We start from the raw sequence: 24,344 nt of genomic DNA on the forward strand, positions 1-24,344 counted from the left end.
TTACAGAAGTAATTTGTATTGCAATCAAATAACAATTGATGTCAGGATTGAATGGGCCTTCCTCTTTAAGTGTTGCAGGCTCTTGAAAGTTTCTGCATAACAATTTAGTTATGAAACTATTTTGCCCATTCTGTTGCTTCAATTAGAAACCATTAAAGCACATTAAAAGCACAGAAAACCATTTAGGAATATTTTATAAGCATTGCGAAAAACTTTTCTTTCACTTAATAAATTATTTACAAAAAAAAATAATCTTGGATTGAAGAAAAGAAATACTTTTATAGTTCACTTTGCTGTTGGCAAAACGTTTTTCATAAGATATCTCTGACTATTTAGTTTGTCTATTGGTAAACCTACAGGTTAGCTGACGAGAATTGTTACCAAGTTCACACTGGTATATTTGTCTAACTAGAAATGACAGCTACACGATATTTGTTTAATTGACAGCTCATTATATTTTTTACAGGGTACCAAAAGCATTTGCTTCTGAGTTTATTTTGTAACCACGAGTTTACCTCTGGTTGCTGGGGTACAGCTCACCAGGCTCAGTCACAGAAATTTATTTGTATCAGTGACAGAGATACAAAAGGCGATTTATATTCGTTTTAGTAGGTTTTATTTAGATTAGGTTAGGTTGAAAAGAGGGTGCGGATATTAATCCGCCCCATGCCACAATGGACGTACACCTAAGCCAGTATTCGGGTTGTTGTGCGCTCTAAATACTAAAAAGTAACCTCGAAAAAGAATATTTAAGTCAGGGATTCAGTGCTGCTTACAAAATTCCTTATTGTTTTCCATACCACGCCCCTTAGTTGGTTTATGTGTGGTATTGTCTCATCATCTTCCCCGAATGTCCTACAGATGACGAGATGTTGGAGCATTTCCTATGTAATTACCCTGCTTTCGCGGTTAATAGACACCGCCACCTATGTGGGGATACAATACCAGACGTAAACCAACTAAAAGGCGTGGTATGGAAAACAATAAGGAATTTTATTAGCAGCACGGAATTCCTGACTTAATTTTTCTTTTTTGAGGTTACTTTTTATATCCGCCACCGAGGGATGGGGGTATATTAATTTTGTCGCTCCGTTTGCAACATATCGAAATATCTATTTGCGACCCTATAAAGTATATATATTCTTGATCAGCGTAAAAATCTACGACGATTTAGCCATGTCCGTCCATCTGTCTGTTGAAATCACGATACAGTCATTAAAAATAGAGATATTGGGCTAAAATTTTGCACAGATTCTTTTTTTTGTCCATAAGTAGATTTAGTTCGAAGATGGGCTATATCGGACTATATCTTCATATAGCCCCCATATAGACCGATCCGCCGATTTAGGGTCTTAGGCCCATTAAAGCCACATTTATTATCCGATTTTGCTCAAATTTGGGATAGTGAGTTGTCCTAAGCCACTCGACATCCTTCTTAAATTTGGCCTAGATCGGTTCAGATTTGGATATAGCTGCCATATAGACCGATCCAGCGTTTTAGGGTCTTAGGCCCATAGAAACCACATTAATTATCCGATTTTGCTGAAATTTGGAACAGTGCGTTGTATTAGGCCCTTCGACATCGTTCTTAAATTTGACCTAGCTGGCATGTGGACCGATCCTCCGTTTTAAGGCTTTGGGCCCATAAAAGCCGCATTTATTGTCCGATGTCACCGAAATTTGGGACAGTGAATTGTGTTAGGCCCTTTGACATCCTTCTTCAATTTGGCTCAGATCGATCCAGATTTGAATATAGCTGCCATATAGACCGATCTTTCGATTAAGGTTTTGGACCCATAAAAGGCGCATTTATTGTCCGATGTCGCCGAAATTTGGAACAGTGAGTTAAGTTAAGCCCCTCGCCATACTTCTGCAATACGGCACAGATCGGTCCAGATTTGGATATAGGTACCACATAGACCGATCTCAAGATTTAAGGTTTTGGGTCCATAAAAGGCGAATTTATTGTCCGATGTCGCCGAAATTTGGGACAGTGAGTTAAGTTAAACCCCTCGACATATTTCTGCGATTTGGCTCAAATCTGTCCTGATTTGCATATAGCTGCCATATAGACCGATCCCTCGATTTAAGGTTTTGTCCGATTTCGCCGAAATTTGGGACAGTGAGTTGTGTTAGGCTCTTCGACATTTTTCTGCAACCACCGCTGAAAATTTTTTCTGATGGTCTCGCCAGGATTCGAACCCAAGCTTTCAGCGTCATAGGCGGACATGCTAACCTCTGCGCTACGATTTATAAATTTTGTTGTTGCAGGCAGATGTAGCTGATTCTTTTACAGGTTTAAGAACATACTCTTTAAGACTTGAAAAACAAAAAAACTAGGGCGAATGTTTTTGAACAATTTTTTTTTTCTGATCCACTTAAGTTGGGATTAACTTACACGATTTCGTTTTACTAAGTACTTCAATTCTGGGTAAAAATTCCATATGATCAATATTTATATTCCAAAAAGCGTCCTGTCACATTATTTACATCCTAAACTAACCAACTGACTCACTTTCATACCGACCAAAACTCCAAATATAAAAATATTGAGAACAGATGCAGTTTTTATTTTTCGTCATTAAACAAGGAAATAATACATAACCAAAATTTATTGGATTTGAACCCCTATATACACAACACTACCTGACATATTGAAACCAAATTTTACATTTAGAGTAATTGAAATGTTCTCTAGCTAATTCCATACACGAATTTGTATTCCGAATATATTGGCTTTTGCTATTTCTGACCCGTGACACTGTGCGTAGTGGAACAATTGACGAATTGTAAAGCTAAACAACTGATTAACGTTCGTGCACAGAGCGCTTAGGGATGAGCCGGCAATGTTCCGCACCTGAGACTTGGTCCAACATAGTTATATAAGTTCCCCAATACCTTTCGATTAAGTCTGATATCATAATCGAACGACTTTTCAGTATGGATGGTGTTTTTTTTTATACCCTTCACCATAGGATGGGCGCATACTAATTTCGTCATTCTATTTGTAACTACTCGAAATATTCGTCTGAGACCCCATAAAGTATATATATTATTGATCGTAGTGACATTTTATGTCGTTCTAGCCATGTCCGTCCGTCTGTCTGTCGAAAGCACGCTAACTTTCGAAGGAGTAAAGCTAGCTGCTTGAAATTTTGCACAAATACTTCTTCTTAGTGTATGTCAGTTGGGATTGGACCATATCGGTCCATGTTTTGATATAGCTGCCATATAAACCGTTCTGGGAACTTGACTTCTTGAGCTTCTAGAGGGCGCAATTCCTATCCGATTTGGCTGAAATTTTGCATGACGTGTTTTGTTATGACTTTCAAAAACTGTGCAAAATTAGGTTCAAAGCGGTCAGTAAATATATATAGCTGCCATATAAACCGATCAGGGATCTTGACTTCTTGTGCCTTTAGAGGTTGCAATTATTATCCGATTTGCCAAAAATTTTGTACGACAGATGCTCTCATGACCATCAACATACGTGTTTATTATGATCTGAGTCGGTCTATAGCCTGATACAGCTACCATATAAATCGATCGCTCTATTTTACTTCATGAGCCCCCAAATTACGCAATTCTTATTCGAACTGGCTGACATTTTACACAGTTCTCCAACATATATTGTAATTTAATTGTGATCCGAACCGGACCATATCTTGATATCGCTCTAATAGCAGAGCAAATTTTTTCCTTTATCCTTTTTTGCTTAAGAAGAGATGCCGGAAGAAGAACTCGACAAATGCGATCCATGGTGGAGGGTATATAAGATTCGGCCCGGCCGAACTTAGCACGCTTTTACTTGTTCTTATTACAATTCTAAAACTTGTAAAACCGTGTTCAACTATATCCATACAAAATTTAAACCACTGAAAAGCACAAATACGATTCATATAGATTATGCTGTCCTTTTTTAAGGTGCCTCGGATAGAATGGTCCCTTTTGTCCCTTTCTACTAGCACTTTGACTGATATTTTTTGAAGGTCTTCAATAAACTTGTTATTCGATTTGATTTCTAAAACTTGTGGCTACCACAACAGTAAAACTTTATTTATCACACTTTCAAAAATTTTATGACAAGCTTAATTTGATAAGTTCTCTAAGGCTAAATGACCTGCGAGCGGAGTCACTAATTGCCCAGTCTGGGCAATGAATGAATACAAACTTTCACTGACCACATTGGTTCTACGTAACAAGTGCCCGCCAACAGTAGTCTGTCCAATATGTCTGTCCCCTTAGAAACAATCTTATCGCCCACAAACCGATTAACAGAACGTATTCCTATTGCTCGAATAGTTCTGTTGGTTTGCCATAAACGTGAGATAGGTCAGTATTGCCCAATGCGAGCACGAAAAAACAAATAGATTATAATAACAACGTGAATCAAGCAATAGACCTACATTCATTTATTCTAAACTGCTGAAATTTCATTTGAATCTGGGTGAATGGGTAGTTTCGTCATCATCTCCCCAGGGGATTACAAAAGCAGATCCATTCGTCTTAACATTTTTCGCAAAGGCACATTTGCTAACGGTGTCATATGAGCAACGTGATACGTTATATAACCATACTATCTGCACTGCAAGGTATTTAAAATTCACTTTTACTTCGCAACGTGCAACAAAGTCTAAATATTGCGGATGATGAGCCAGAAGTGTGCCTATTGACTTATCTTCCCACAACAGTTTTACACTCTCATGAATGTATGCAAATAAACGTCATATACAATCAGCAGATAACAGAGTATAATCTAGTTAAACAAAGTTTAATTACACAGAAAGAAATTATGTTGCTATTAAAGTTGACTTGCATTGGAAAAGGTTAAAAACAATGATAGCAGTCATTTTTTATATTTGCCAAAGGGGGTAAACTAGCCCCGCCATTCGTTTTTACCACTTTAAAGTATTAGTCCAAAGGTGGGGTTACGGAAATATATACATACATGTGATGAAAATTAGTTTGCATCCAATTTTACAGAAACTTGTCGTAGTACTTGTATGTCAATAAATATGTATAAAGCTTTATAAATTGTCAAAGTAATACACTCACTTCTAATCTAAGCTATCTGATACATAATAGCCACTACTATAGTACAGAGTGCTATAACCCGGGGCATTTTTTCTCACCCCCATAAGGAAATGAGATAGACATACTATAAGCAGTATACCGGTCAACTGAGAATGAAGCCATGTTCTTTTGCCCGACAGTCCTCTTCGCTACCCCCCTTTTTGATGGCTTCCGAAAACAAAGGTAGTCTCTCAGTTTATAAGGTTATGAAGTTTTGTAATAAGTACATATAAAATTTCACAAATCTGTCCCCTTCCATATAGTACCATAAATAACAATATATCGGAAAAATCATTAGGTCGCCCAAGGTGTCCCAATTTTGAGAGCTTTATTTCACTCCGTAAAGAATGTACAATTTTTTACGTATGAGTACCTAAATGTACGAATAAAAATATCTTCTAGTTGACCAATATATTCTTTCAAGCTGCCAATTACACCACATTTTGTACGTTTTCTTCCAACATGTCGTATTTTTGTCAAGACTGCGATAATGTTTGTCGAATTGCTCAATTTTAGCAGTTCCCGTTCGCTGTAGGAGAAGATAAGCTATTTCGTGCTACTTTGCACTTTATGGTACCAAAATGTACGTATTTCCTTCCCCCACCGACATGCCAAATTTAAGACCTCAAGCTCCATCTGTAAAGAAAATAGCAAATGGTACCAAAATGAATGGTACCATAATATTTTTCCTAGTTGTACCAAATTCCAGACCTCTAGCCCCAACTATGGCGAAAGCACCAAATGGTAGCAAAATGTGTGAATGGTGTATGGCGAATAGATCATTTGGCTGCCCATTATGTAGTTGTATGTAAATGACAACTTTCAGACCTCTAACTCCATCGGAACAGCAAGGTTGTAAAATGTACAAATTTTGAATATATCATTTAGTCATTCATCATTTATTTCTTAGTTGTACCTACATGTCAAATTTCTGACCTCTAGCTCCACCTATAAGGAAAGTATCAAATAGTATAAATTTTGGTGCCAAAATGTTCGAATTGTAACAAACCCATTATATATTTCTAAGTTTTACCTACATGCCAAATTTCAGACCTGTAGCTCCATCTGAACAGAAAGTACCGAAGGTACCAATTTTAGGACCAAAATGTATAAATTTGAATGATATATTGGGTTGCCCAAAAAGTAATTGCGGATTTTTCATATAGTCGGCGTTGACAAATTTTTTCACAGCTTGTGACTCTGTAATTGCATTCTTTCTTCTGTCAGTTATCAGCTGTTACTTTTAGCTTGCTTTAGAAAAAAGTGTAAAAAAAGTATAATTGATTAAAGTTCATTCTAAGTTTTATTAAAAATGCATTTACTTTCTTTTCAAAAATCCGCAATTACTTTTAGGGCAACCCAATAATTTAGTCACCCATCATATTAACTCCTATATTATATAATATTAACACCTTCTGTAAATAAAGTACCAAATGGTACCAAAAGGTACGAATTTTGAATTGATCATTTAGTTACCCATCATATATTTCCTAGTTGTACCGACGTACAAAAATTAGACCTCTAATTCCATTTGTAAAGAATGTGTCAATCGGTACCAATTGTGGAACCAAGATGTTCAATTTTTGAATAGATCAATTAGTCATCCATCATATCAATTTCTTAGTTTTACCTACATGCCAAATTTCAGACCTCTAGCTCTCTATCTGTAAAAAGAGTACCGAATGGTATCAATTGCGGTACTAATCGTACGTGTTTTTCCCATTACTATTACTTTCTTTTCATTTTTTCTTTTTACCCTCATCATCTCTTAAATTTCAAAATTCAACCTTAATCAATCCGTCCTGTACAAAGTTCACCCATTTCGTATCTCGTTGGTACTTTTTTTAGTACCTAACCAACCAATGTGTACCTAAGTTCCAAAATTTTTCGTTCTCGTTCAATTTACAAAGAAAGTACCAAATAGTACCAATTGCGGTACTAAGCATACTATTTCTCCCACTTCCGGAACGATTTTCCAAAATAGTTTTTCGAGACGCTCTTCAATTTGTGCGCAAGAACATATTACTAGTGCTTTCCGTTCGCTCTGGGCAATGGTCAGTCAGTCAATATATTCATATATAGAGATATCTTCATGAGTAACAAATAATTTTCTGAATGTACAATGTACTCATGTTTTTGAACCTATTAAGAGATTTATTTGTTTTTAAAAATTTGACCTCTTTCGCGTGATGTTGTTATTCAATGTTTAAAACGACATATCATTTTCGTTTCAATCGTCTCCCATAGTATATACATATATATATTACATCTATTACAGACGTATTAGTTTTATTATTTCTGAGCACATCGATCCGCTATCTTTCCATACACGTAAAACATTTTTCTACAATTTACAAATAAACTATTAGAAACGTGGCAGCGGCGAATCCCTTTACCATAAATTGCGTTTGATAAGTTCTCAGTACAATTTCTTTCTGTATAAACTCCCATAGACCGTACCTGATAATGATGATGAAATGCCGGAAGATTCGGCCAGGCCGAATCTTGTGAACCCACCACCATAGACAGTCAGACATAGCCAGGTCAACTCAGAATGTCGAGACGATAAAGAATATACATACGTATACAAGGTATTACAAGCGGAATGACTAGATAAGTATACCCCCATCCTATTCTATACAATTCTATTGAAAATCGCTCCCTCGATGTGGTTATCCCCTTCTAATGCTGACGACATTTTGAGCCCTTCAGCTATGTAAAACGTCTCTACGAAAAGGCGTTGACCCCTTCAAACAACCAAATGGCCAACATCAGTGTCAGTGTTCCCTGGTTAGGGGCGGCTGGAAGCGAGCGTCGGATCTTGGAGCAAGCGGATCGCGACATCGAGGGATATATGGCAATCCTATAATTTAGCGCCTCAACCGCTAGGCCAGTAATCTGCCTTCGGAAAATATTAAGAATTACTCTAAGAAACAAAATAATACTAAGAGCGGACTCCCCTAAGGTTGACGACCTACATAAACGAAAAAGGATCATGATTTGCGGAATGCATCTGGAATGTACGGACTCTTTATAGAGAAGGTACAGTATACGCATTGGCGGATACATGGGGAAAGTACAAGACAGATATTACCGCCTTATAGGAAGTGCGATGGACAGAGAATGACGTCACAACAACACCAAACGGTGACGAACTATACTGCAGCTGCCATAACACGAGGCATGAATTTGGCTGTGGATTCGTGGTTAGTCGGAGACTGAAACACCCTGTCTCAAGCTTTACTCCAGGGGATGAGAGGCTAGCCACAATCCGCATAAAAGCCAAATTCTTTAACATCAGACTTATTTGTGCCCATGCTCAGACAGAAGACATGGACGAGGAGACCAAGATTATTTTCTTTGAGCGCCGAGAGAGAGAATATGACCTCTGCCCAGCCCATCATATTAAAGCCGTTCTAGGAGATTTTGATACAAAGATAGAGACAGAAAATATCTTTGGTCCAACAGTCGGAAAATTTAGCCTTCATGTCCGATTATGGGTTGAGACTAGTAGATTTCGCTGGTAGTTAGCAGCATCAGATGTTAACATAAAAATATTTACAAAGCCATCTGGCTGTCACCCTGTCAAACGATCAAAACACGAGAAACCAAATTGATCATGATACAGCGTGTTAGATGTACGATCGACCCGTGCAGCTAATAAAGATTCAGATCATTTCCTTGTTGCAGCAAAGGTTTGCACCCGTTTGGATATGGTGAGAAAAGTACGACCTCACAATGTACGGAAGCTGGACATTAAAAATCTGCAAACACAACAGATCGCAACGGCATACTCCGCTCGAATGATCCAAATATTTGATGATAATATAACGATATGTTGATGATAATGTCCCAATGATATAACGGCGCATTGGCATTGGTCCATTCCATGGAAATTGCCGCGAAATCTGTATTTAAGTACCGAAAGCCACATCTAAGAAACCCATGATATGACCAAGTATGTCGTATCATGCCTCCTGCAGAGACAAAGAAGGAAGGTACCTGATACAGATAGTGTGCTGAGGATAGCGAATGAACATTTTGCCCAGCTGCTAGTGTCCGACGATGGCGAAGAAGAGGATACCGCAGAACCAATCTCTGATGATGGCATAGTCAGCATGAGTACCAAGTAGTAAGATAGCAGGAGCCGTTGGGTTGCCCGTTGAGCTATTTAAAACCGGAGGCTGATAAGACGAATGCATCATCTTGCCTGCGCGATCTGTCTAGAAAAGGTGATTGGAAACTCAGCATACTATGTCCCATACATGAAAAGGAGAGAAGAAGGAATGTGCCAACTACAGAGGAATAAATCTCCTGCCCATCGAATACAAATTACTTTCGAGCGTACTGTGAGCTATCAATGCGACTTTAGACCTGATAAATCCACCATAGATTTTTTTAGATTAGATTTTCCAAATCCTGGAAAAGACCCGAGAAGAAGAAATCAACACCTACCATCTCTTTGTTGACTACAAAGCCGTTTTCGACAGCCCTATACATTTAATGGTATTTCAAGCCATGTCTGGGTTTGGTATCCCTGGAAAATGAATAAGACTTTGCAGGATGCCACTTGCTGAAACACATTTCTCAGTAAGAATTAGAAAGAATTGCTCTGAAGCATTCAAAGCTAACGAGGTTTCAGACAAGGAGACAGGAGACATGTGATCTCTTTAATATCCTGCTGAAAAAGATTTTACGAGATGCAGATGTCAATAGATATGGCACACTAATCACAAGAGAACACATGCTACTCGCCTATGCCGACAACATCGATATCGTAGATCGGTCACCGGAAGTTTTAACTGCAGCCGTAGAAAGAATCGAAAGTGAATCAGTGAAAATCGGTCTAGCAGTAAATGTAGACAAGACAAAATGAATGGTATCAACACCCAAAACGCCTTGTACAACCGAACAGATAAAGAAAATTGAGCAAGTTGGGAACCACAACTTTAAGAAAGTCAGCAACTTGATCTAATTCGGCACCGCCGTAACTGAAACGAAAGATACCAATTATGAAATAAAGTGAAGAATAATACTGGCAAACAGATGCTACTTGGATGAAGTAAGCAAGCAAACCACCTCTGATACTACCCGTATTGTTATATGGTTCCGAAGCTGTGACTTTTTATGAGCCAACGACTAATCTTTTGGGTACTTTTTACATGGTTCAAAACTAAAAAAAACCATAACCGGACTTTCCGAGAAAGATTTATCTGAAGGAGAACAGAAGACAACTTTGCAGTCCATAGACTTGGGATAATTTGCAATACTAGCGACAAGAGACACGTAATGGACCTACAATTCTCCAGAAAGAAATTCTCTAGAAATTGAATGCAGTAAACTTTAAATTTTGAAGCTCTCCTGACCAACATTTCGCTGGAGCAGCAATTCACAACTATCACCCAAATGTGCCAAGTTTTCAAAATACCCGGATGTGTCAACTTTTTTAAAATATCCAGATGTGCCAAATATTAAAAAATACCTGGATTTCAAGATACTTTTTGGCTGTTCAACCATTTTAAGCTGGAACTAAAAAAGTTCCAAGAATCCATAAGACTTTCTTTGCAAAATATATATTAAATTTATCTCATTTATCATCACAGTTAGATTAAGTATTTTTCGTTAAAATGAAATTAAGAAGACCACCGTCAACAGGCCTGTTGACATCGTGGGAATTAATTTGGTAAGTCCAAAACACACTTACACATATTTCACTCCATATTTATTTGTTCTTAAATGTTTCACCATAATTTCAATTATCCATAATTTTTGTTTAATTTATTAATTGTCATTCACTTTTGAATATAAACGTTTGTTGTTGATTATGAAACTTTAAAGAGTTTCATTATGTCGCGAAAGGTAAAGGCAATCTAATGGGAAGTGCAATAAGGGCTGACGTGAATTTGTAAGTCAGCAGGTTGGGCGGGTAAAGAGTCCGGAGCAACAACCTTTCATCTAATGTTGCTCACTAACTTTTAATACCATCCGGGTTCTCAAGGTCACTAACACACATCACACATGACATAATAGCTAACTTACACTTTATTTTTATGTGGACTCAACCGAATTAGTCTTCAAAGAAAAAGAACAGCCCCAGGACTGAGTACGGCCGGGGCCAGAAGGTAGCGACTCCGGAGAGGGATTGAACCAGAAGGGTGGATCGTCACAAAGCATGGGACTTGTGAAAGCAGACGAGGTAGTGCATGAAGTGTTTGAGAGAAAGATTCTTCGTAAAATGTTTGTACCAGTTTCCAATGGAGAGTATCGGCGCCTAATGAACCACGAACTGTATGAGCTGTATGATGACGTTAACATAGTTAAACGTATCAAAATACAACGGTTGCGTTGGCTAGGTCATTTCAGAATAAATGAATTAGCTCCAGCTAAAAAGTCTTTTGAAGGCGATCACTATGGTACAGGCAAATCGGGACGGCCAGAAGCCCGAAAGAAAGATTTAGTGGTGAGAGACACCTCCAAACTTGGTTTCAGAGATTTTAGAAGGAGCGCAGAAATGCAAATGCTCTATCATAGCCAATTAAAGTAAAATAAAAGGGAGCCAAAGGGATGATTTTTTATACCAATCATCGAATGCCGTCTTCCAGTGGTAGCCCCGATTGTATATATTGAGTTTTTTCCAGGACGACATTGTTCACATCTTCTTTGAAATGATTGTACTACTTATTAACACATAACTGACTCAGATTACTATCAATATATGACACTCTCCACATTTCAAGAGCTTTTCACTCAATATTTGAAGCTTATTGTGTGATGCATTTTTTCAATGTATATATTTTAAGCAATGAAAAGACGATCGAGAATATATGATACAATCAGTGTTGCCGTTTTTGGAAGGTTCCTACCAAAATTGGTAAGTTTTTATTCTCTTGGTAGGTTAACCTCAATTTTTGTTAGCTTTTCCCCAAATATAAGTACTGAGTGAATTACTGAAAAAATTGTAGGAATTGACACAAAATTATTTTACTTGCTGTCGTTTCTGTGTATACATGCAAAATAACACCATGGATGTTTGGGGGCCTAATACCGTTACAAATTGTCGTAATGTTTATGAGATTTTAAAAGTTCTGGCATTGACTGCAATTGGTACGAGTATCAAGGGATATCTTCAAATTTTTTTAATTTTAGCTTTTTGCATAAGAAAATAGGGCTATACGGCAGCTCCAAATATGGTCAGATTTGATTCATACTCAAATGTTGAGGGTTCCCATTTCCCTGTAACAGTGCAATTCACTGTTACAGCGGAAATGGGTAGTAAATGTGCTTTTATAGTCTCATTTTGGTCATTCCGAATTAGCCACGTTTGAGGCAAAACAATGATTTTTATGAACTCAAAAATTAGTCGTCTTTGAACTATAGACTGTAGAGTGATTGTCACAGACGGGCGGACATGGCTAGATCATCTATGAATATTACGCCGATATTCAGATATGTGTGAACAAATATTGACAGCGGTTAGACAGACAAATAAAGGATTCTAAATCGCTTAAAATGAGGGCGAGATAGATGGTTTTTAACATTTGTTTGTGTTTGTTAGCAATTTTGAACATAATATCGAAATTAACCGCGTGAAAAATAATAGGAACACTTCTGGCTTTTAAACGAAAAATGGCTTGGCATAGAGTCGGTTCAGTTCTGGCCAACCGAATCGGGTATACGTACCTACGAAGCTTAAATGATTAACCAAAATTCATCTGAGTTGGATGGAAGCAGTCCTCTTATTTAAGTTTTAACAATTTTCCACTCATTTTGAATCGAATTTCGATTCGGGTTCTTTGAGTGTCACTCCAGGACAGATTTTTTATTTTCTATGTTTTGAAATATCTGCCATATAAACCGATCATGGGCCCTGACTTCTTGAGCCTCTATAGGGCGCAGTTCTCGTCCGATTTGACTGAAATTTTGCTGCTTCGATATCACTTCCAACAACTGTGTTAAGTATGGTTGAAATCGGTTCATAATCTGGTATAGCTGCCATAAAACCCGATCTTGGGTCTTGACTTCTTCAGCTTTTAGAGGGCGCAATTCTTATCCGATTTGGCTGTAATTTTGCACGTGGGTTTTTGTGTCACTTCCAACCACTGTGCTAAGTATAGTTTAATTCGGTTAATAACCTAGTATAGCTGCCATGTAAACCGATATGGGATCTTGAGGGCACTGGAGGGCGCAAGTCTCATCCGATTTGGCTGAAATTTTGCACGAGATGTTGTGTTATGGCTTCCAACAACCGTGTTTAGTATGGAGTAAATCGATACATAACCTGATATAGCTGTCATAAAACCGGTCTGGGATATTGACTTCTTGAGCCTCGAGAGGGCGCAGTTATTATCCATGATGGCTGAAATTTTGTACATCGACTTCTCCCATGATCTTCAACATACATGTGAAACATGGCTGAATCGATCTATATCTTGATACAGTTCTTATATAAACCGATCTCCCGATTGTGCCTTTCAGCCCCTACAAGGAGCAATTCTTACCCGAATGGACTGAAATATTACACAATGACTTCTACAATGGTCCGAATCGGACTATAACTTGATATAGCTCCAATAGTAAAACAGTTCTTAATCATTATTCTTTGTTTGCCTAAAATGAGATAGCTATACTGACCTCTTTCTTAATTCCTTTCATCAATAGCCTCGTCTTCTCACGATCTGGATCCCCCCATAGGATTTTCGCCATCCTACTGACCGCTTCGCTGTTCCACAATGTTTCATGCGCATTCGTCGCCCACTCCCTTACGTTTAAAGTAGAAAAACTTAAATAAAATGTTTGTCCTAAACTCCTGTTTAAATATTTCTACAAAGAAATAACTGCTTTTTCTTCGCCTTAAGTAACAGCTGCTTTTGAATTTTCAAAATTTTTTAAACGAATTGACTTACTGTCCCTATTATTTCGCACAACCTAAAACTGGACTTTTTGTAGCAATAAAGCTTTCTTGCAACATATCAGGACATGTTTGACATTTTCGTAATGGCAATTGTTTTTACAGTATATGTGCAATAAAAAAAATGCTATATTGCATAAATTTAGCTCTCATCTTACACTCTTTAGAGTCCTTTATTTGACTGCCTAGCCGCTGTCACTATTATTTCGCACATAACTGTGGTATATATACATAGTGGGATTGAAAATGCAGAATTAAATATGTTGAAAATGGAATGACGAAATGTACAACGCTACGATATTTGGTATAAATATTATACATCCACAGCATATTTGGCTCTTAGAGCATTTGGTCGGATTTGGTAGGATTTTTCTTAAGTCTTGCTAGGAAATATTTTTCTTGAGTGGCAACACTGGTTACAATATAGGATCGAAGTAAAATAAAATACATACATATTTCGTTGTTTTATAAACGAAATGATAAAATTAATATAACCGCTGCCATCTTATGGTGATGGGTGTCAAAGAGATTTAAACGTTTATTTAAATAGTTTGCTGATAGGCGAGCCCATTGTTGCCCAAATTGACGTCACAAATGCTAAATGAAAAAAATAAACTGTGTGGGACTTCCTCACATTATAGTATGTCGTCATAACTTTTGTTTTTTTCCTTAAAAACAAACAAACCATTAAATGGCATTTTTTACTAAACCACAAATGTGCTTCATTTGCGTGCATTTATTCTAAATTGCCGCTGATTGAATTGTGATGTGGGTAAGTGCTATTAAATGGTTGTACACGATACAAGATTCACAAAGAAAATATCTGCCAAGATTTATTGGCTCATGCCCGTTTAACATCATAAAAATTTCTGATTGTTTATCATCGAGTGTTGCGAATAACCTATGTGAGCTTATCTAAAGCTATTGGTGATGATGGAGTTACATACGCAATTGCAACTGAAGGCAATGATTTTGGTAATGTTTTGAAGGAAAGACTATTTTACGATTATTAGCGCATTATCAGAAAAATTTCTTCATTAACCAAAACAAATAAAATCGTGCTAATTTCGGCCGAGCCGAGCCTTTAGAACCCGCCACCAAGGATTCTGCTAAAAATGTACACAAACTGAATTTAGTTGTTGCGCATATATTTACTTTACGGACGAAAATTGAAGCTGCTAGAAGCAGTAGAAGGATAATCGTGAGATGCGTTTGGACAATTCTAACCATGGATGTTGGAAATACAAACACTTGGTGCAAAATTTTCAGACAAATCTACCAACAATTGCGGCTTCTAGGGGATCAAGAAGTCAATTCGGTTGTCGGTTTGTATGAAAGCTATATCAGGTTATACCCCGATTTGGACCATACTTGGCAAGAGTCGTAACAGAACAGATAAAATTGCAGCTTCTAGCGGCTCAAGATTTCAAATTAGGAGATCGTTTTATATGGGAGCTATATCTTGTTATAGACCGATCTAGAACAAACAGAACACTAAGTGCAAAATTTCAGCCGAATCGGATAATAATCGCAGCTTCTAGGGACTCAAGAAGTCAAGTCGAAGGACCAATATATATGGGAACTTATTTAAATCTGAACTGATATGACCCATTTGCAATCCCCAATGAACTAAACCAAGTAGAGGCATGTGAGCAAAATATAATTAGAAGTAAGTGAGCAGAAGTTGCTAGCTTTACACGTTCCACAGCTATCGTGATTTCCACAGACGGACGGACATGGCTAGGACTTGGAATGTGAGTACGATGAAATGTATACATACTTTATTTCGATGTGTTACAAAAGGAGTCACTAGATAAGTATACTCCCATCATATGGCGGTGAGTTTAAAAATAAACCATCTATTCAGAATAAAAAATTTTAATTAAAAATTGGAAATACTCAAGAAAAGCTAGGTTTGGTTAGGTTTAAGTTACTTAGACGTTTTCATCCACTACGATACTACAGGAACAAAAGAAGGAAGATGCCTTCTAGTTCTTACCGTTGAACCATCCAGATCGCTTTAAAGGCCCAACAACTTGCGAAAGTTCACATCCGCTAAATCAGACAAGTTCTCAAAGCAATGAGAACCTAAATTGGAATTGCTTTTGACTGTCAGTGCGGGACACACATACAGCAGATGTTCTATAGTCGCTTCTTCCTCCACGTCCTTACAGCTTCTGCAAAAGTCGTTACTATTTTTCGATCAGACGGTAACCTTTGCTTAAAGCTGAGGGCTAAAACCGTGTAGGTTAGACAAATAGCTACGAGCAATTCTGTAAGGCTTAAGGATATAAAGTCTTCTATACCAGATGGTTCAAATTAGACGACCACGTGGTTTTTGGTGTGTATTCTGAAGAACTAGGACTGGTCATACCCGACCATTGTAGTGTTAATTTTCCCATCTTTGGTTAATTTTCCCCTCTTTAGAATGCCCTGAGAATTTTTGGTTTGGATGAAGAACGATACTGGCCCGAAGGGCAGCGAATGACAGATAGATGTGGCCTAATCCAGACTTGAAGAGGTCTACCGCTATGTTGTCGCTGGCCAGAAGAGACGTCTCAGTCATTGTGTCCGTCATGACAGGTGAATTTCATTTATTCATTTGAGGTTTATGGCATTGGGTCGTATGACATTATTAATTTTTTGTTTGGTTGGGTTATATGTCGTATCTATTTTCATTAAAGGCCTACAAGTGTGCAAAAACAACTAACATTAGCATCGTTTGGACGATATGACATTTGTCGTTTTGGGCGATAATGTTTTGGGTGAAATAACGGAACGCGGTTAACTGGAGGTCAGCGTAGCATGGAGGCCAGAGGTTAGCATGTCCGCCTATAACGCTTAACGCCTGGGTCCGAATCCTGGTAAGACCATCGGAAAAAATTTTCAGCAATGGTTTTTCCCTCCTAATGCTGGCAATATTTGTGAGGTACTATGCCATGTAAAAACTTCTCTCCAAAGAGGTGTCGCACTACGGCACGCCGTTCCGTCTCGTCTATAAAAAGGAGTCCCCTTATCATTGAGCTTAAACTTGAATCGGTCTACACTCTTTTATATGTGAGAAGTTTGCCCCTATTCCTTAGTGGAATGTTAGTGGGCAAAATTTGCAAAAAAAAACTTTGGCATTTGGTTAACTGATAAGACCCAACGTTTCATTCAAAAGGCATGCTACTACCACTACACTGCCCACTTATTAGTTAGTTGATGGAAGCATGTAATCTTTTAGTGGCAAAGCCGTCCGATGAGGCCCCTGGTAAGACCGAAATCGCGAGCTCTGTAGCCTGTCCAATGCATTTGCTCAGCACAGTTTGCTATGACTTCAACAATAACCTTATTGTGGTTTTTTCTTCATTTCTTCAATTTTGAAATAGAAACAAAAAAAAATCAATTGGTCGTGAGTCCAACAACAAACTAAATAATTTTGTAAGCAAAACAAAAATAAGGGCAAGACAAAAAAATGTATTTGTGCCTAGAAACTGGAGCTCCCGGATATTTGAGGTTGGTTTTACGTTTTTGATAACACCCTGGCGCACCAGCTCCACCACCACAGCTTCCGGGTCTTTGGTGTCCACTCTAAGCCTACCTCCGGGCTCTGGATCTGCCGCTCCACTGGAAACAGACAGAGATCATCAACCGACATACATATGTAGTTGTCATTCAAAACAATCCTCCGAGTTGACTTCTTGGGTCGCTATAATTCTCAGTTTTTGGACGATGTGGCTAAAGTTTTGTAAGTATAGTACAAGTATAGACTCTATCACACCAATTGCCGCCCAGAAGGTTCAAAAATATATATAGCCCCCGTATAAACTGATACCCTAATTATACTTTATGAGCCACTAAATGCCTCAATATTCGACCGATTTCCTGATATTTGGTACGTAAAGTACATTATGCCCCCTAACAACCACAACAAATAGATATAGCCTCATATTGGTCGATCTCACTATTTCACATCTTAGGTTGAAAAGAGGGTGCAGATATTAATCCGCCCCATGCCACTTTGGACATACACCTAATCCAGTAACCGGCTTGTTGTGAGCTCTAAAAACTATAAAGTAACCTCTAAAAAGAAAATTTTATATTAGGAATTCCGTGCTACTTACAAAATCCTTAATTGTTTTCAATACCACTCCCCTAAGTTGGTTCATGTCTGATATTGTGTCTCCACCTAAGTGCCGGTATCTGTTGTACGCGAAAGCCGGGCAATGACAAAGGAAATGCTCCAACGTCTCATCATCTTTCACTAGCCGCACCGATTTTACATAAGAGAACTCGTAGTCCTATGTGTCCCGTTATGATACCAATAGTTATACTGAAATCCTTCTTGCTTCCGTTTAGTAATAGCCTTGTCTTCTCACGATGTGGATCCCCCCATAGGATTCTCGCCGTCCTACCGACCGTTTCGCTGTTCCACAATATTGCATGCGCATTCGTCGCCCACTCCCTTAACTCGGACTGCGTCGTCCCGAAAGGCTTCGGGTTAAACAAGTTTATTGACTGCAGTCCTCTAGCCTTCACCGCCAAATCGTCTGCCCTTTTATTTCCCCTTACTCCGTTATGGCCCGGCACCCAAACGATGCGGATTTTCCCATCCTCAGAGAGGGCGTAAATCTCCTTCTTACACTGCAAGACTGTTCGTGACCTTACCGTCCTGCTTGTTATTGCCCTTATGGCAATTTTACTGTCGGTAATGATGTTCACACTCAACGTCCTCGCGTTAGCACCAACCCACTTCACGCATTCCGTGATCCCCCGGATCTCCGCCTGCAGGACCGTATTATGGTCAGGCAGTCTAAAACAGATCTCAGTCCCTGGGTTCTCAATGTAAACCGCCAGGCCCACTCTGTCCTCCAGCTTTGATCCATCCGTGTAACATGATCTTTCAGATGGCAATACTAGGGTTCCGTCAATCCAAGACTGTGACGATGGCAGCAGTGCCTCGCAGTGCCCAACTAGACAAACGATAAAATTTCTTCTATAGACTAAATTTTGATGATTTTTTTTTCTTAACACAAATTTCAGTGAAACATTCTCTAAAAACAAATTCTCGCCAATTTTGGGTCTACCTAGAAATTGTTTTTCAATTTCGATTCAGGCAACCGCTGTACGAAACTTCAGCCACATTGGATAAGATCGGTATCGGAGCTATATAAGGTTATGAACCGATTTAGATCATACCTAGCACACTTGTTGGAAGTCAAAGCGAAACCCCTCATGCAAAATTTCAGCCAAATCGGATAAGAATTGCTCCCTCCTGTATCTCAAGAAATCAAGATCCTAGATGGGTTTATATGGCAGCTATATCAAAACATGGTCCATTTACAATCCCAAACGACCTACACCGTAGTCAAATCGTAGTGCAAAGTTTCGAAAAGACCGGTTCATAAATGTGGTTGCAAGGGCTGTAGAAGTGATATTCGGGCGATAGATATATATGGAAGCTATATCTGAAACTTATCCGATTTCTATCAAATTCACCAGTCATGTCAAGCCTCATAAGAGTCGCCCTTGTGCCAAATTTCTTGAGAATCTGTTGAGAAATGACAATATAATTTTAATATTAGTTCAAAATCGGACGAAGACACGGTGCCGGTTAAAATAATAGCATCATTAAGGTTACCTGCATACTTATAAATAATATGCACATTAAAATATTTATAATTGCGATCAGTATTAAAGGGAAGTTAGATAAGATTACATAATATCTTCTGCAACCCTTTCCATTTGTCCATCATATTACATTTGTTTATATATTCTAATCGATTTTTATTCCTTCCATAGAATGGTGGTATACTAATTTCGCCATTCCGTTTGTAACACCTCGAAATATTCATCTAAGACCTCATAAAGTATATATATTATTGATCGTCATGGCATTTTATTTCGATGTAGCCACGTTCGTCCGTCCCTCCGCCTGTCTGTCGAAAGCACGCTAACTTTCGAAGGAGTAAAGCTAGGCGCTTGAAATTTTGCATAAATACTTCTTAAAGGTTTAGGTCAGTTGGGTTATAAATGGGCCCAATCGGTCCATGTATTGATATAGGTGTCATATTAACCGATCTTAGGTCTTGACTTCTTGAGTTTCTAGAGGGTGCAATTCTTATCCTACTTGGCTGAAAATTTGCTGAAAAGGGCAGACGATTTAGCAATGAAGGCCAGAGAACTGCCGTCAATAAACTTGGTTAACCCGAAGTCTTTCGGGTCAAAGCAGTCCGATTTAAGGGCGTGGGCGACAAACGCACAAACATGTAACACCGTGGAACAGCGAAAAAGTCGGTAGGACGGCGAAAATCCTATGGGGTGATCCGGATCGTCAGAAGACGAGGCTATTACTGGAAGGAAGTAAGAAGGAGGTCAGTATAGCTTATGGTGTCATAACGGGACACATAGGACTAAGAGCTTACTTATGCAAAATCGGTGCGGCAAGTGATGGCATGTAGAGAAGATGATGAGACGTTGGAGCAGTTTCTATGTCATTGCCGGGTTTTCGCGGCTAACAAACACCGGTACTTAGGTGGGGACACAATACCAGACGTGAACCAACTTAGGGGAGTAATATGAAAAACAATTAAGGATTTTGTAAGTAGCACGAAATTCCTAATTTAAAATTTTCTTTTTCGTGGTTACTTTTTAGTTACTAGAGCTCGCAACAACCCGATGACTGGCTTAGGTGTATGTCTATAGTGGCATGGGGCAAATTAATAACTGCACCCTCTTTTCAACCTAACCCTTACCCTATGGTCTAATTCTGTTCATATCCAGATATAACTGCACTAAAAACCGATCTCCCGATTAGACTTCTTAAGCCTCTAGAGGTCGCAATTTTTATCCAATTTGGTTGAAATATGACTTCCAACAACTGTGTAAAGTATGATCTAAATCTGTCCATAACCTAAAATAGCCGCCATATAAACCGATCCTCCGATTAGACTTCTTAAACTTTTAGAGGGCTCAATTCCTATCCGATTTAGGTGAAATTTTGAGTGTTTTATGAATTCCAACAACTGCGCTAAATATGGTCTAAATCAGTCCAGAACCTGATAAGCCACCAAATAAACCGATTTCCCGATTAGACTTCTTGAGTTTCTAGAGGGCGCAATTTTTATCCGATGTGGCTGAAAATTTGCACATATCGTTTTGGTATGAATCTTAACAACTGTGTTAAGTACGGTCTAAATCATTCCATATCCTGTTATATGCTATATAAACTGATCTACTGATTTGACTTCCTGAATCCTAGACGGCGCAATTTTTATCCAATTTAGCTGAAATTTTGCGTATATCGTTTTGGTAAGACTTGCAACAACTATGGTTCAGTTCATATCCTGATATAGATGCGATATAAACCGATCTCTTGATTTGACTTCTTGAGTCCAAGACGGCGCAATTTTTATCCAATTAAGATGAAATTTTGCATATGTCGTTGAGGTATGACTTCCAACAACTGTGTAAAGTATGATCTAAATCGGTTCATAACCTGATATTGCTGCAATATAAACCATATCTGCCAATTTGACTTTCTGAGCATCTTGAGGGCCCAATTATTATTCAAATTGTCAGAAATTTTCGAGGTGATATATTTCTAGACTTGTAGACATGACAAGTACCGTCCATATCGGTCAATAGCTTCATATATATTTGTAAAAGTAATTCAAAGAACTTGACAAATGCGATCCATGGTAAAGGGTATATAGGATTTGGCCCGACCAAACTTACCACGCTTTTACTTGTTAATGTTGGAACCAAAACTACTGCAGTCATAACAATAGCACCACATGACATTTCTCTCCCAAATCCCGTTATTTTTATTGAATAAATAGACAAATTTGAAAAAGGTATCATGTGTTGTTTCTATTAAACTCATATCAGTTAAAATGTTCACCATTTTACATTGCAATGGGACAAGGAGAGCACAAAATTTGATCAAAAAACTGGCATCTGACGGAAAATAGTATTCGGATATAAGGAAATTAATTGAATGTTGCAAACAAAATAATCATTAACGCTTTTACGTTCAATTTTAAAATGCGATCAATATTGTCATTCTTCTGGTAAAGGATCGCTTGGTTCGAAAATCCAAAGAGAGCTTACCAAGGAACTAAGAAAATTTTTTAATATACCAGAAAGTGTGGAAATTATACTCCGTTTACTCCGGAGCAACAACTTGAATGCGTATAGTCTAAGAAAGTTGCCCCTTCTTTCCGCTAAACACATAGCTACAAGATTGTAGCTATGACGGAAAGTTATTTGCACGGATAAGTTGAAATTTGTGCTGGTCTGGTGATGTGGCGGAAAGTTATTTGCACGGATGAGTTCGAATTTGTGCTGGTCTGGTGAAAAAGGCGCATCCTAAACACAAAAAAACTCATTTTATAACAATACCTGAAAGGCGCATTGCTATGGGCTTAGTTTTCATACCAAGATATTAGACCAAAATATTGGATTAGAAATATCATGGATGCAACCCAGCATGTCATCACTTTTGCAGAAATTGTGCTACCATATGCCTCCTGTGAACAGGATAGTTGTCCCAAACACACTAGCAAAAAAGTAAAATGTGGTTTGCGGTCTAGGGTATAAAAAGGACCATTAACGACTTCCATCCGCCTTTCATTGCCATTCATAATAGCACTTGGTGCCATAGTTTCGATTGTAACTACCTCTCAAATTACATGTCTTTAAACACTTGTTTCCATGTCAATTGTGTGTTAATTGGATGCGTGTGACAGAAGTAGTAGTGGTTCATTACGAATGAATTTATACATGAAGCTCAAACTTTGTTATTGTATCTTATCAGGCTCAGGTAGATTAATATACAGCAATTGGTTGCCCACAACAGGTTGTTCAACGGCACTTTTCCTGAAAACGCAATGTTGGCATAAATCTGTTGTTTAGTTGCTAACGGTTTCACTTTGGTATTCTAATTTTTAACGGATTTGATTCATTGCAAAGTGCAAATTTAAATCTTATTTTCTAACATACGCCGACTGTGGTCTGATTGTAAGTCCGAATGATTATCGGCAGTTTTATTTAAAATTGTGAACAATTAGAAAACGTAGCCGTATTACAACAATACATGTTGAAATTCATCAATTCTTCTTTGCTCTTAAGTGTGTGAGATGTGATCCATTTAGATCCTATCATGGCAATACATGTTATATTTACATGCATTTTAATGGTAAATTCAAATTTACTTCCATAAAACTTAAAAAAAAGCTTTTTGAAAAAGACATGGAGCCCATCTGTATAGATATAGAGAACATATCGAGCCCAATTTGGTATGGTACGTCCACTAAAACACGAAGCATTTACGAAGATGAAAAATTATTTTTTTTAATTTTTGCTTTATAACGAAGTTTAATGTCGCCTACATCATTTTTCACCGTCACGCTGAAAGACTTGTCCTCAACAAAATGTCGATTACATCATCATATAACATTAATGTATATATCGCATTTTTGATTCGATTTTCTTCAAATTTGACTCAGATGATTTTTGAGGAGTAATAACGACTCAAATTAGTTGAAATCGGTTCAGATTTAGATATGGCTCCCATACAGGGACGTAGCTACGTCTCCCCTTAAATGGCAAAATGTTATATTTAAAATATTCTGCAGACAGAATTTTGATCAGACCAAGACCAACTTAAAATTGTTTTTCCTAAGTGAACAATTTTTATGCAATTTTTTCTTAACAAATTTTAAAGAAATTTTTCTCTAAAGATAAAATAATATTTTAAAAGACAAAACTTCATCACAATGTTTCCTAAAGACAAAATTTTAATAATTCTTCAGCCCGGGGCCAGGCCCCCATCGAAATTATTTTCTTAAAGACAACATTTCATTAATATAATTTTTCTAAAGACAATATTTCAATAATGAATTTTTCTGAAGACTACATTTTAATGATTTTTTTCCAAAGACTATATTTCAGTGGAAATTTTTCTAAAGACAAACGTTTGCTCAGTCTATCTCTAAATTATTTTATAAAGCCAAAATTTCAATAAAATTTTTTTGTGCCTGCTCAATGCATTTTGCGACACTACATTTTGCCTAAACATTTTTTTATGCTTTTTTTGTTTTTGTTTTTCTGTCTCAAATAGAAATAGATTTCAATAATGAATTTTTCTAAAGAGTACATTTTAATGACTATTTTCAAAAGACTATATTTCAGTGGAAATGTTTCTAAAGACAAACTTTTGGCCAGTCTATCTCAAAATTATTTTATAGAGCCAAAATTTCAATAAAATTTTTTTGTGCCTGCTCAATGCATTTTGTGACACTACATTTTGCCTAGACATTTTTGTTGTTTTTTTTTTGTTTTTCTGTCTCAAATAGAAACAAAAACAGAATGAAATTTC

At 37.6% G+C, this 24,344-nt stretch overlaps 1 protein-coding gene across 1 annotated transcript in view; it reads left to right on the forward strand.

Moving 5' to 3' along the window:
• Window positions 1-24,344, forward strand: part of LOC106085234 (inner centromere protein A) — a 111,265-nt gene that overhangs the window by 14,359 nt on the left and 72,562 nt on the right. The window lies entirely within an intron of this gene.

Source organism: Stomoxys calcitrans, chromosome 5 (assembly GCF_963082655.1).
Source record: "Stomoxys calcitrans chromosome 5, idStoCalc2.1, whole genome shotgun sequence".
NCBI classification, from domain to species: Eukaryota; Metazoa; Arthropoda; class Insecta; order Diptera; family Muscidae; genus Stomoxys; species Stomoxys calcitrans.